At 48.3% G+C, this 13,024-nt stretch overlaps 1 protein-coding gene and 1 long non-coding RNA gene across 7 annotated transcripts in view; one reads left to right on the forward strand and one right to left on the reverse strand.

The window, feature by feature from the left end:
- Positions 1 to 13,024, reverse strand: part of WSCD2 (WSC domain containing 2) — a 119,378-nt gene that overhangs the window by 87,369 nt on the left and 18,985 nt on the right. The window contains exon 1 of one of the 6 annotated variants that reach the window (XM_077876078.1): positions 12,468 to 12,490. The exons of the other annotated variants lie outside the window; for them this stretch is intronic. The gene's annotated coding sequence lies outside the window, so the exon portion shown is untranslated. Of the gene's footprint in view, positions 1 to 12,467; positions 12,491 to 13,024 lie in introns of those variants that run through there. 6 annotated transcript variants of the gene reach the window in all.
- On the forward strand, positions 6,583 to 8,305 carry LOC144299506 (uncharacterized). Its single transcript, XR_013366213.1, has 3 exons — positions 6,583 to 7,402; positions 7,543 to 7,657; positions 7,831 to 8,305. It is a non-coding gene; the product is annotated as an uncharacterized LOC144299506 (long non-coding RNA).

Here is a 13,024-nt window from a genome sequence, read left to right on the forward strand (position 1 = left end):
TTATGAGTGTGTCTCTGTTTTTCATTTTGTTTTGTTGTTTAAATTCCGCACGTAGGGATGCCCGGGTGGCTCAGTGGTTGAGCATCTGCCTTCGACTCAGGGCATGATCCCAGGGTCCTGAGATCGAGTTCCACATCAGGCTCTCCACAGGGAGCCTGCTTCTCTATATTTCTGCCTCTCTCTCTGTATCTGTCATGAATACATAAAATCTTTTTTTAAAAGAGTTTAAATTTCACATGGAAGTGAATCACATAGTATTTGTCTTTCTCCCACTGACTTCACTTAGCCTAATAAGGTCCATCTAGACCTTATGGACCTGTAGGTCCATCCGTGTTGCATATGGGAAGATCTCAGTCTTTTTTAATGGCTGAAAATATTCCACTGTGGTGTGCGCGTGTATGTGTGTACACGTGTGTGTGCACGCACGCATGCCACATTTTCTTTATCCGTTCACCTATTTTTTTTTTCCGTTCACCTATTGATGGACACTTACGTTTGCTTCCATATCTTGGCGATTTTAAAAATGCTGCAATAAACACAGGGGTGCATATATTTTTTCAAATGGGTGTTTCCGTTTTCTTTGGGTAGATGCCCAGTAGTGGAATTCCTGGATTCTATGGTATCTCCAGCTGCAATTTATTTAAGGAACCTCCATACTGTTTTCCACAGTGGCTACACCAATTTACATTCCCACCAACGTGCACAAGGTTCTCTCTTTCTCTGCATCCTCGCCAACACTGGATATGTCTTGTTTTCTTGATATGAGCCATTCTGATGTAAGGTGATCTCATTGTGGTTTTGATTTGCATTTCCCTGATGATGAGTGATGTTGAGCATCTTTTTATGTGTCTGTTGGCTGCCTGGTTGTCTTCTTTGTAAGAATGTCTTTTTTAGTTCCTCTGCCCGTTTTTTAAATCTGATTATTTGGGGTTTTTTGGTGTTGAGTTGGATGCGTTCTTCATATATCTTAGGTATTAACCCTTTATTAGAGAGGTCATTTGCAAATATATTCTCCCATTCAGTAGGTTGCCTTTTCATTTTGTTGATGGTTTTTGCTGTGTAATGAATGAATGGTATTGATGAAAAAAAAAAAAGCCACCTACTAAGGTCTGGGCACTTATCTCTCCAGCCTGTCTGACTCTAGAATTCTTTAGAAATGTTACTGAAGTCCCTGAGTCTGGGCAGAGCTTATCTGGGGATAGGGAAGGGAAGGACTAGCTCCCAGCCCTTCGGGAAAATGGATGGAATGTGTTCTTCAGAATGCTGGGGGGAGGGTCTGAGCCGAATTCCTCCCCTAGCAGGGAATACACATCTTAGCTTTTCTGCTGGGTGCCTATTGTTTATCAGAAGTGGAATTTCCTTGGTACTTTGGGGGACACAGATGCCCAGGCGCAGAACAAAATAGCTTTTCTTTTTCTTTCCTCAAAAAAGCAGAACTTGGTTCATACACGTGCAGGGCACGTTCATAAAGTTGGAATGAGAAAGCTTCGTGAGCCTGGGGACCAAAGATGTGGCTCTTATCTGTGTGCGACGTGGGTTAGAAGGGCTGAAGTTCCCCCCATTCCCTTTGCAAGGTGAATCCAGGTGATTATTTCATGTGTGAATCTGAAGAGGGATCTGTGACTCCCCCTGCACCCTACCCACCACCTTATCTTCCCCAGTGAATGGACAGGACTCCAAGAGCTTGGGGAGTAATGGGGGCTGCGAGGGAGACATAGGATAAGCCCAAAGGAGGAAATGACAGAAACAGGGCCAATCCCATCTTCACCCCTGGAGGGAATCGGAGATCATCCTCTCTCTTTACTGCCCTCACCAGAGCTCCATGGCCAAAGGACATAGCATGGACAGTCTGTGTCTGACCCCACTTGGCCTCAGCATGACCTTGGGCAGGTAACTTCTTCCCTCTGTAAGCATCAGTGTCCTCATCTATCAAATGTGGAAGGCAGCAATGATAGGGGTCACTGGAGAGTCTGGGAAGACAGGGCCCAGGGAGAGCCGGAGTGCACTCTGCATGCAAGCAGTCCCATTATTCTAATCACGTAGAGCATCCACTTTACACGTTAGGGAACTGAGAGGCCCAGAGAGGGAAAGTGACTTACCTAAGTCACACAGCCTCACTGGTAAGGGGCCATCTCCTAGCTCTGACCAGTCCTTGATCTGCAGTGAGCTGCACAGGAACTGCACTGCAGAACATACTAGTAATAGTAGCAACGGCAGGCACCGTTATTGCAGTGGGCTCTCACTCTGAGCCAGGCTCTGTGCTAAGGGCCCTGGATTCATTTGCTAGGGCTGCTGACAAATTACCACGGACTGGGTGGCTTCCCCAACATGGACTTATTCTCTCACAGTTCTGAGGCTAGAAATCCAAGATCAGGGCCGGTTCCTTCTGAGGCTGTGAGGGAAAATCTTTTCCATGCCTCTCGCCGGTTCCAAGCCCAGCTTCTGGTGGACTGCTGGCAATCTTTAGCATTCCTTGGAGTATAGAAGCACCACCCCAACCTCTGCCTTCACATCCACATGGCGTCCTGCCTGTATGTGTGTCCGTGTCCAAATGTCCTCTTTTTATGAACACTACTCATAGTGGATTAGGACCCACCCTACCCCAGTATGACCTCGTCCTCATTTAATGGATTAGATCTACAATGAACCTTTTCCAAATAAAGTCACATTCTGAGGTTACTGAGGGGTTCGGATTTCAATTTATGAATTTGGGGGGTGGGGCACAACACAACACAGCCTGTCACAGCCCCAAAATGCATTCTGACATTTTCCTACAACGGCTCTACCAAGGTAGATTGGAAATAATATTTCCACTTTACAGATGGGGAGACTCAGGCTCAGAGAGGCAATGGGACAAAGCTGAGGATCGCACAGCTCATCAGGGGGCAGACCTGGGATTTGAAACCGGACATCTACCTCCCAAGTTTGTGTGATCACTTTACCATTCTGTTTTTGAAAAATCCTGGGTTTATTACATGGCATAGTACACACAGTATAGTACAGTATAGCATAGTATAGAATAGATAATACAGTATAGTATAGATAGTATAATATATAGTATAGTATGGATAGTTTAGTATCAATAGTGTGGCACAGATGGCATAGAACAGGACAGGTTGGCTCAGTGGTTTAGCGCCTGCCTTTGGCCCAGGGCACGATCCTGGAGTCCCAGGATCGAGTCCCGCATCGGGCTCTGGCATGGAGCCTGCTTCTCCCTCCTGCTGTGTCTCTGCCTCTCTCTCTCTCTCTCTATCATAAATAAATAAATAAATCTTTAAAAAAAAACAGTACAGGTCGTATAGAACAGTATAGACGGTACACTATAGAATAGAGAGCACAGCACAGAGAGTACAGTAAAGGTAGCATACTGCATAGTACAGATGGTTCAGTATATGGTATGGATAGGATAGTACAGTACAGGTAGTATAGTATATAGTATAATATAAATAGTTTAGTACAGTATAATATAATAGGATAGTGTAACATGGTATAGCACAGATAGGATAGCACTGATGGGATAGCATACAGCATACTAAAGTTTAGCATAAATAGTGCAGTGTAGTGTAGACAGTATAGCACAGATAGCATAGTATTAATAATAAAGTGGAGAATATTGTATTACACATCATATCACATCATCTCTAGCTACAGCATAACCAGGAAAGGATTTAAAGCAAGCTGTGTGCATGCCAGACCTCAGGCTCTGAAGAGCGTCCTTCCAACATCCCTCTCTCCCCTGCCTGCCCTACCAGCCATCCTCCTGCAGAATTCGCAGTGGTTCATTTTCACTCGGGGTCCTGAAAACAGCCTAACGCTCAGCAGCCTCCAAAGACCCAGTAACCCTCACGCCTGGTCCAGCAAGCTCCTAAATTAACGATGAGGTTGTAATGAGCTGCGGTTCTTACGCTGCCATACCCGCGTCTGATACCCCCATTAGGCCCCAGCAGAGCCACCGCCAAGCAAACTCCCTGTGTCTCAGTGCAAAGGGGAAACCTTAGGAGTCCCTGTAGGCAGAGATCTCCCCAACGATATCATATCTGTGGACTCCACTGCCTGCCAGAGGCAGTCTATATTGCAAAATAGTCTGAGGAAAACAAATGATGGCAAGGACCTTCCTCCCACACCCACATTCCCTGGCGAGAGATGCTTCAGTGGCAGCCAGGGCCTCTCTGGAGCAAGGAGACGGGATTCCTCCCCTTGGCTGAACCAACTCACAGTCCAAGTGGAATTATAAGAACCCCTTAGAGCAGGCAGTCCCAAGCAATTCAAGTAGGGCTTTGACCATGATGAGCTCATTTGTTTATCAATACAGTCATTCATCCTATAAGGAGAGTTTACTGAGCACCTACTGTGTGCCGCGTCCTGTGTGCTGCAGATGCAAAGACAAGCAAGACAGAGTCTCTGCTCCAAGGGACTCGTGATGGAATGGCCAGAGGTGACTGAAATATTGTGGGAACCCAGCAAAGACATTTTCCTCTCTGTACCTTGCTTCTCTCATCTGTAAAATGGACACAGAGTCTGATACACAGAAAGCACAGTGTGTGTGTTGGCTATTATTCTCATCAGGGCTGTGATGGGTAAACAGAGAGGGCTAAGGAGGGCTGGCTGGACAATAAGGTGCCAAAAGCGACACCTGAAAAGAAGACAATATCATATTAAGAACAGGAAACCAAGTGGAGGGAGACAGCAAAGGCAAACATTCAGAGGTGTGGGGGGGAATCCATCAGTTGCAGGGACAGAAAGGAGACTAAGAAGACTGTAAGTTTCCATTTTATTCTAGGGGCAGCAGGGAGCCCTGGATTCATCAGATCTGCAATTCAGGAAAAACTCTGGCTGCAGTGAGGAGAATGTTCCAGGAATCCAGGCAAGAAACAGGGGTGGCCCGGGTCAGGGTACTTTGAAGTGAGGATAAAGACACTGAGAAGGTCACTGATGAGACACTCCAAGGCCAGGGACAGGGTCTATCTTGTTCACCACTGTGTCCTTGGAGCCTAGGACAGTGCCTGGCATACAGTACACGCTCAGTAAATATCTGTGGATTGAATGAACATGGAGGGAGAGGAGCAGAACGTCAGTGCTGTGGGGAGGGATGCAGGCCTGCGGCAGGAGACGGAAGACCCCCTGAGATATGACAACCCCATTTACGCTCCCCTGACACAGTATTGCCACCTTCTTTTTTTCCATCCAGAGACAGATATGAAGACTCAAAGAGACAAAGCAATTTAGCTAAGATGACAGCACAAAGGGAGCAGACACTGGACTCTACATCAAGTGCTCTTTTGACCACTCCTCGACCTGTCCTGGAGGCTCAGAGCATAAGGATCACAGAGGGCCTTGCTGTGGGGAGAGAAGGGAACACATTCCCATCACGCCAACCTACGTTTCACTGCTCAGAAATGCAGGTTTTCCTCCAAAGTAAAACTGGGTTAAAAGGCTGTCTTCATCTCTGTGTCTCAGAGACGCTCTGGCCTTGATGCTTCCAGAGTCTCCCCAGGCACCCACCACCTCCACTCTCCCACCTGCCACTCCCCGGGGCAACTTAATCTCTGGGTGTCCAGTTCCCCGACACACTCCAGGAAAGCAGGTCAGTAGGTTGAATTGCAGCATTAGCATAAATAATTGACCCAGTGCGGTGGCCACCACTAAAGGACTTTGTGCAAAGCCCACACCAGAGTCCACAGCCCCAGACAACCAGCCGTTTCAGGTTGTACAGAGAACACAGAAAAAAAAAAAAAAAAAAACCAATACACCAATCTGCTGAGTGTAGGATGTTGGCCAATTTGGTTCTGGCCTCAGCTGGGTATTTGCATGGCTTCAGATGAGCCTCCCACAGGTTACAAGATAATTTCCAGGGGAATAAATTTGTGTTTTACTTCCCTAGTTCTTCTCTTCCCAATTTCAAGCAGGTGTCCAGGCTGTTGCAAGACCTGGCCTCAGGGATGCATTTGCAGGGCAGGAGAACAGAAGCCACCCACAAACCAGAGGCTGTTCTGGTCTTCCATAGGGGGCCAGGGCAGGGTGGCAAACTCAAATGCCGAGATGGGCCACCAAAAGGAGAGGGACCACACGTACGAGGACACGGAGGAAAGAACAGGAGGGCCACTCATTCCCTTCTGAGAGGGCAGCTACTTGTATTCAGCTCCAGCCTGAAGTTACTGAGGATACCCCAATTCTTCACGAGCTATTGGACATCTGGGTTTTTATGTAAAGTATTCTGCTTTTTTTTTTCATCTTGGAAGCTAAACTAATTAATTTAAACAACACAGAAACGGCAAGCCTATGGAGATAGTAAAAAGATCAGTGGTTGCTAGGGGATGGGGGGAGGGAGGGAACACAGCGGATTTTTAGGGCATGAAGCTATTCTGTATGAGACAGTAATGGTGGATACAGGTCATTACACACTTGTCAAAACCCACGGGATGTACAACACGCAGTGAACTCTAACATAAACTATGGACTTTAGATAATAGCAACGTACCAGTATTGGCTCATCAGCTGTAACAAATAAGCACACTAATGTAAGATATTTATCAGAGGAAGCCCAGGGCAGGGGTGTGGGGGGAGCAGGGTTGAAAGGGTATATGGGAACTCTGTACTGCCTGGTCAATTTTTCTATAAGCCTAAAAATCCCTACCCCTACATAAAGTCTATTAATTAAGCAAATAAGCACACAAACCCAGCAAGCAAAAGTGAAATATCTCGGGGATGGGGGGCTCTCATCCAATCTTAACAACTGCCCATCTGCAAAGTCACAGCAGTGCCAGAGGAAAGTGGGGAGACCCCTGATACCAGAAATAGCAATCTGGGCACAGGTCCCCTCCCGTCTCCAGGGCTGGCTCAGAAATTGGCCAAGTTTCCAGATTTGGAGAAAACCTGCAAGATGAGTGCATGCTTTGGTGGTGACAGGTGGACAGGGTAAGTCCCTGGGGGATATCTACCCACCTTCGGTGAAGGAGCCCCAGCAAGGATGAAAATTAGGTTCCTTGCAAGTCAGTAGAGACTCCACATCTAACTTGAATTCGCTTAACAGAGATTTAAGAAAGTTGGTATTTCTGGTAAACCTGAATTTGTTGGCTTCAACCAATTCCTTGATACCCGCCACCCACACCTGTCCGCCTCATTGGAACGCAACGCTTTGTCAAACCTGACTCTTAAATGTGCTGGTTCTTGAGATATACAGATGGGGTGGATTTCAACCCATTCTTGGAAAGGCATTGCTCAAATCCAACTAAAATTCATCCACTGATCCCTCTGCTACTGGGTCCGGTTTACAGGGAAACTAACCAATAGTCAGCCAGTTGTTGAAAGACCAATTGATGGAACAAAAAGCATGACAGTCCCAAGAGGTCAACGCTTCCAGAAAAGCCCTTCGTGGGATCAGAAGCCCCTAGAAAACTCGGCGGTGAGCATATGGGTTCTGTGAATCAGACAGACCTGGGTTCAAATCCCAGAGCCACCACTTAGGAGCTCCCTACTGTGTGCCAACCGCTTCACCAGTATTGTTTGAGCACTCTAACAGCTACTGTTGGTTGCGTTTACTAGGTACCAAGCTAGCCCAACTGGGCAATGTGGGAGTGACCCGTTGCATAGAGGGGCCAACAGTTCAGGGACACTAAGTGGCTGTCCTGAGTCACCGCGTCATAAGCAGCAGAGCGAGGTATGTACCCAGCACACAGCCTTCCTCCTCTTTGTGACGATCTGAATCTACTGCCTCCGTTTCCTCTCCATCCCCAATCTATTCGTGCAACATAGAGCCAATTAACAATGATATTTTTTGTTCACGGGGGATTTTTAGTTTTGGCAGGCATTTAAGAACCGTCTTAAATACAGTTTCAGAATATTACATCCGAACACTATTTGAGCTGCAGCGAGAAGCTGTTGGTGCAGAATGATGGGGGGATCGGCACAAATTTCGGAGACCCCAACGTGCCTCCTTACATACAGAGTCTCCACAGAAGTTCCCCACTTACCCCGTGTGGCCCAGGAGAGGCGCGGGCTCTCATCGGATCATCAACATCTTCCCCAGACAACGTGGGTGGCAAGGGTAATAATAGCAGTTTTAGTTGTTATTTCTACAGCACGAACTATGTGCCAGGTGCTGGGCTGGGTGCTCTGTGTAGATTATCTCATGTAAATCTCAGCACACGGGGACGCCTGGGTGGCTCAGTTAGTTAAGCAGCTGCCTTCAGCTCGGGTCAGGATACTGGGGTCCTGGGATTGAGCCCCTGCGTCACAGGAAGCCTGCTTCTCCCTCTCCCTCCGCTCCTCCCCCTGGCTTGTACTCTCTTGCTGTCAAATAAATCAATAAAATAGACTTTTTAAAAATTTCAGCACACACTTAGGAACTCGCTTCTATTGGCATCCTTACTGTACATCAGAACACCGAGGCTCAGGTGAAGTAACTTGCCCAAGGCCAGGCAGCTCCTCGGTGGTGGCTCTGGGATGTGAACCCAGGTCCGTCGGATTCACAGAGGCTACATGCTCACCACTGAGTTTTCTGGGGGCTTCCAGTCAGTGCTGACCTCTTGGAACTGTCATGCCAGTCAACTGGTCTTTCAACAAGTTGTAAATATGTTGCCTGCCTATTCCAGGGCTGGTGTGATGGCCACAAGGCTGAATAAAGCTGGGTCTCCCTGCTACGAGCCATGATGGATGTGTGCCTATGGTGCGAGCTGAGGGCCAGGAACAACATGCTGGCCCTGGAATGGGGTGGCTCCCTACGGTGCCTCTGAATAACCTCTACACTAGCTGTCCAGGTCAAAGCTGGCCTGCCCCACACTCTGCTCTCTCATAATTAAGATACCAAGCAGCTAACAGCAGAAGCTTTACATGTCTGAACTAGAGAGAACCTGAGGAATGATCCCCATCACACAGATGAGGAAACGGACACTCCCTGGAATGGAATGAGACTTGCCCAATGATTCGGAGTAGACCCAGAACCCAAACCCAGGTCCCTTCACTCCCCACTCTTGAGTTCTTTTCACAACGTCCCTGTGATGGCTAATTTTACGGGTCAACTTGACCCAGCCATAGGGTGCCCAGACATTTGGTCAAACGTTACCCTGGGAGTGTCTATGGGGGTGAGATAAACACTTGAATTGGTAGATGGAGGAAAACAGATTGCCCTCCCCAGGGTGGGTGGGTCTCAGCCCATCCTTTGAAGGCAACAGTAGAACACAAAGGTGGAGGACAGGTGCATTCACTCGCCCCCTGGTTTCTTCTGCCTTCAGACTCGGACTCAGACTGGAACTTACACCGTGGGCTCTCCTGGGTCTCCAGCTTGCCCATCGCAAATTGGGGGACTTCTCGGCTTCCATAATGGCGTGAGCCAATTTCTTACATTAAATTTCTCAGTGTTTCTGCCTCTGTCATGTACATATATATGTGGATATATATATACACACATACACACATACACACACACACACACACACACATTCTGTCTAAGAAGAACCCTGCCTAATGCAATCACAGTGCAGCCAGCAGGATGGGATTCAGGGTATATTTGCCATTCGGGCAACACATTTGCTTTTAATATGGTGATCCAGAGTTCCCCACTGTGCGGTATACATATACTCATAGTACTCCACGAGGCACTTTTAGGTGGCTCACATATCAACTGTCCTTGAAGTGCTGAGAATTATGTAATTGTTTTAATGGGAATTGTTAGAAAAATTAGAATTGAGCATCAGACTTCGACTTTACATGTACTGTCACTTAAGGATGACACGGAGCAAAATAGTGAGTGGATATAAGATCCATTTAAAGACAAATGTGCAGCTCTGGGAAAATTCTTGAGGGCAGATTAAGAAGTATTGGAGTTTGAGGACATCATTAGTCCAAAAAAGAGACACTAATGGAGGAGATTTGGGATTTCTGAGCATGGCAGTGGGAATATATTTTCCATCTGAGAAGCTTCTAGAACCCTTTAGTCGTGGGCAGAACAGTGGCCCTCAAAGATGTCCTAATCCCCAGAACCTGTGACCCTGTTACCTCAAGGGCTAAAGGCACATTGCAAATGGATTAAATTAAAGGTCTTGAGGTTAGGGAGGTTATCTTAGATCATCCAGCAGGCAGATGTCATCATAAAGGTCCTCAGAAGAGGGAAGCATGAAAGTCAGAGTCAGGGACGCAGATACGACAACAGAAGCAGACACAGAGCACCATGATCAATTATTGGTTTTCAAGATGGAAAGGGATCATGCACTAAGGAACGTGGGCAGCTTCTAGAAGCAGGAATGGGTGAGGAAATGACCTCCTCCGAGAGCCCCCCAAAGGCACCTGCCCTGCCAACATCTTGATTTTAACCTAGTGAGACCCATTTTGGCCTTCTGACCTTCAGAACTGTAAGGGAATAAACGTATGCTGCTCTAAGGCATCGAGTTGGTGGTAATTTGTTACGGCCACAATAGGAAATACACCTTCCAACACCGGGGGTGGGGGGCCATCTGCTCCCCCCTGAAGTGCACCAGTCTTCCCTCCTTCGTGACAACAGGAGTACCTTCAAGCTCTTGCTACCACCATGTGTCGGGCATCGCACTTCCCCTAGACCAAGGAAAGCCTTCCAGAACTGAGGCTGCCAAGGACATCACCTGTCTTCTCCCTTCTCTGCCAGGATCTCTGCCTGGGGAGTGGTCTGCATGGACCACATCCACAGGCCCTCTGGTTCTTTGGCTTCCCCTTGACGATGATTAGTAGGAGAGCAGGAGGGGAGACGGTGGGTTGCGAATGACCAGGGCACTCCTTCCTCCAGCATCTCTCTCTCTCTCTCTCTCTCTCTCTGTCTGTGGGGCCACGAGGACGGGCTGAGCCCCTCTACTGAAGACTCCAGCTCCAGTAGGTGATCCTTTCTACACAGCTGACTTCCCGTCACTACTCAGAATAGCTCCCTCTGCTACTAACTCTGGAGTGCTTCCCCACCCCTTGTGACTTCCCCACATCGCGCCCCCCCCCCCATTAAACTCTCACCCACTGCCCAACGTGAGTGAGTGATCACTTCTGCTAAGCTCGCGACTGATGCCCCAGACAATGGGAACATGGCAGAGACAAATTAAGTCACTTGTCCAGGCTCCAGAACCAGGCAAGGGAAGAGCCAGTGCTGGAGCCTAGGTCTGTCCAAAACCCCTGGCCACAGTTCGCCAGGGTGGCCTGCAGGCCGTCAGCTGCAGACAGCCAGAGGACAAACTGTATCTACCTACCTACCTTTCTTTCTTTCTTTCTTTCTTTCTTTCTTTCTTTCTTTCTTTCTTTTCTTTCTTTCTTTCTTTCTTTCTTTCTTTCTTTCTTTCTTTCTTTCTTCTTTCTTTCTTTCTTTCTTTCTTTTCTTTCTTTCTTTCTTTCTTTCTTTCTTTCTTTCTTTCTTTCTTTCTTTCTTCTTTCTTTCTTTTTCTTTCTTTCTTCTTTTTTCTACCTATTTTTCTATTTGAATTCATTACTAACAGTTAATGATCTGGAGCTCTTGAATACAAACCCGAGCTCCTATTTGTTTTTTTAAGATTTTATTTCTTTATTTGAGAGAGAGAGAGAGAGAGCACAAGCAGAGGGAGCAGCAGAGGGAGAAGGAAAAGCAGGCTTCCCACTGAGCAGGGAGCCCAACGTGGGGCTCAATCCCAGGACCCCGGAATCATGACCTGAGCCAAAGGCAGATGCTTAACTGACTGAACCACCCAGGGACCCTGTCCCCGCTTATCCTAAAATTTGAGAAAATTAACCAGCACTGTGCTAAGTGCTTTTGTGTGTTAAATGGTTTAACCCTCCCAAGTGCTGGCACTGACCCAAAGTTCGAGGTAGGGAAACTGAGGCACAAGATTAAACTGCTTGCCTGAGGCTGCCTAGCCAGCAGGTGGAAGAGCTGGCATCTGAACCTAGTTCTCTGATCGGCCGTAGGAAACAGAGCCATCGGACGTGGCACAGGATCCCCGCACTGCCAGGTCTGCCACAAACCGGCCTTCACCTCACCTGCCTCGCACCTAAGGGCATTAGAGTTGCCACCCCTTCCCTGGGCTTTTCGTTGTCTCCAGGGGAAGAAAGCCCAAGCCCCCTCCTCCCCCTCCAGGTTCCTGAGATGGAATCATTTTTACCCCAGGGCAGGCCTGGCCATCCAGAACTCTTCATCCCAAACGCAGCTCACCGAGGAAACTCGCGCACACCTAGATCACACAGCCCTGGTGCTGCCCAAGCCCGTGCTCCTCCAGCCACACCATGGATTTCTAATTGCGTCCAGTGCAGGCTGGAGCCGGGAAGCATGTGCTCCCCAGCCCTGTGCCCAGAAACACAGAGCCCTTGTTCCCCGGCCCCCATGCCGCCCTGCACGGGCTGGACCCTTGCCTCGGCTGGTCTGAATGGGGCCTCTGACTCTGCTCCTCCTTGGGCACTGTGCCCTATCAGCCCAGCAGTGGAGAAAACAAGCCATGCAGAGGCACTTCCTAAAAAAAAAAAAAAAAAAAAAAAAATCTCTGAAATCTGACCTGGCAAGGCCTCCTTCTCCCAGCGCATGGCCTTTGGAATGGGCAGTTTTGCCGGGTTCTGTTTCCTCTCTTTCTCCTCCCGGCTATTCCTCTGGTTTCTGCCTCTGAGCATCCCAGGATGGGCGAGTCCAGCTCAATGCCCTCATTGTCGGGGGAAACCAAAGCTCCCAGACGCCTTGAGATGGGTCCAGGAGGCCAGCGCCACCCGGGAAAGGGGATCTGCGGCCCTCTTATCACTGAGCAGCTCTCCCAGTCAGGCCCCAGTGTGGGCAGGGGGAGGGTGGCGACAGAGGGATGGGAACTATCAGAAAGTGCTGGTCAGACCTCAGGGGAAACAGACAAAATTTCTAGAAAAAAAAAAAAAAAGAAAAGAAAAAGAGAAGTGTTATCTGGCCAAAGAGAGCAGTTAACTGGCCATTAGTCTATGGAGTAGGTTTTCCTCTCCAAAACTCTCAGAGATTAGGAAGGGAACTGGGTGAGTCCTGGGGAGTCCCCAGAGGCCACAGGGTCACTCGGGATGCACATGGTGCCCAGGGTTGCAAGGCATTGTGGGAGGT

The sequence above is a fragment of the Canis aureus genome, chromosome 27, assembly GCF_053574225.1.
Source record: "Canis aureus isolate CA01 chromosome 27, VMU_Caureus_v.1.0, whole genome shotgun sequence".
In the NCBI taxonomy this organism is placed as follows: domain Eukaryota; kingdom Metazoa; phylum Chordata; class Mammalia; order Carnivora; family Canidae; genus Canis; species Canis aureus.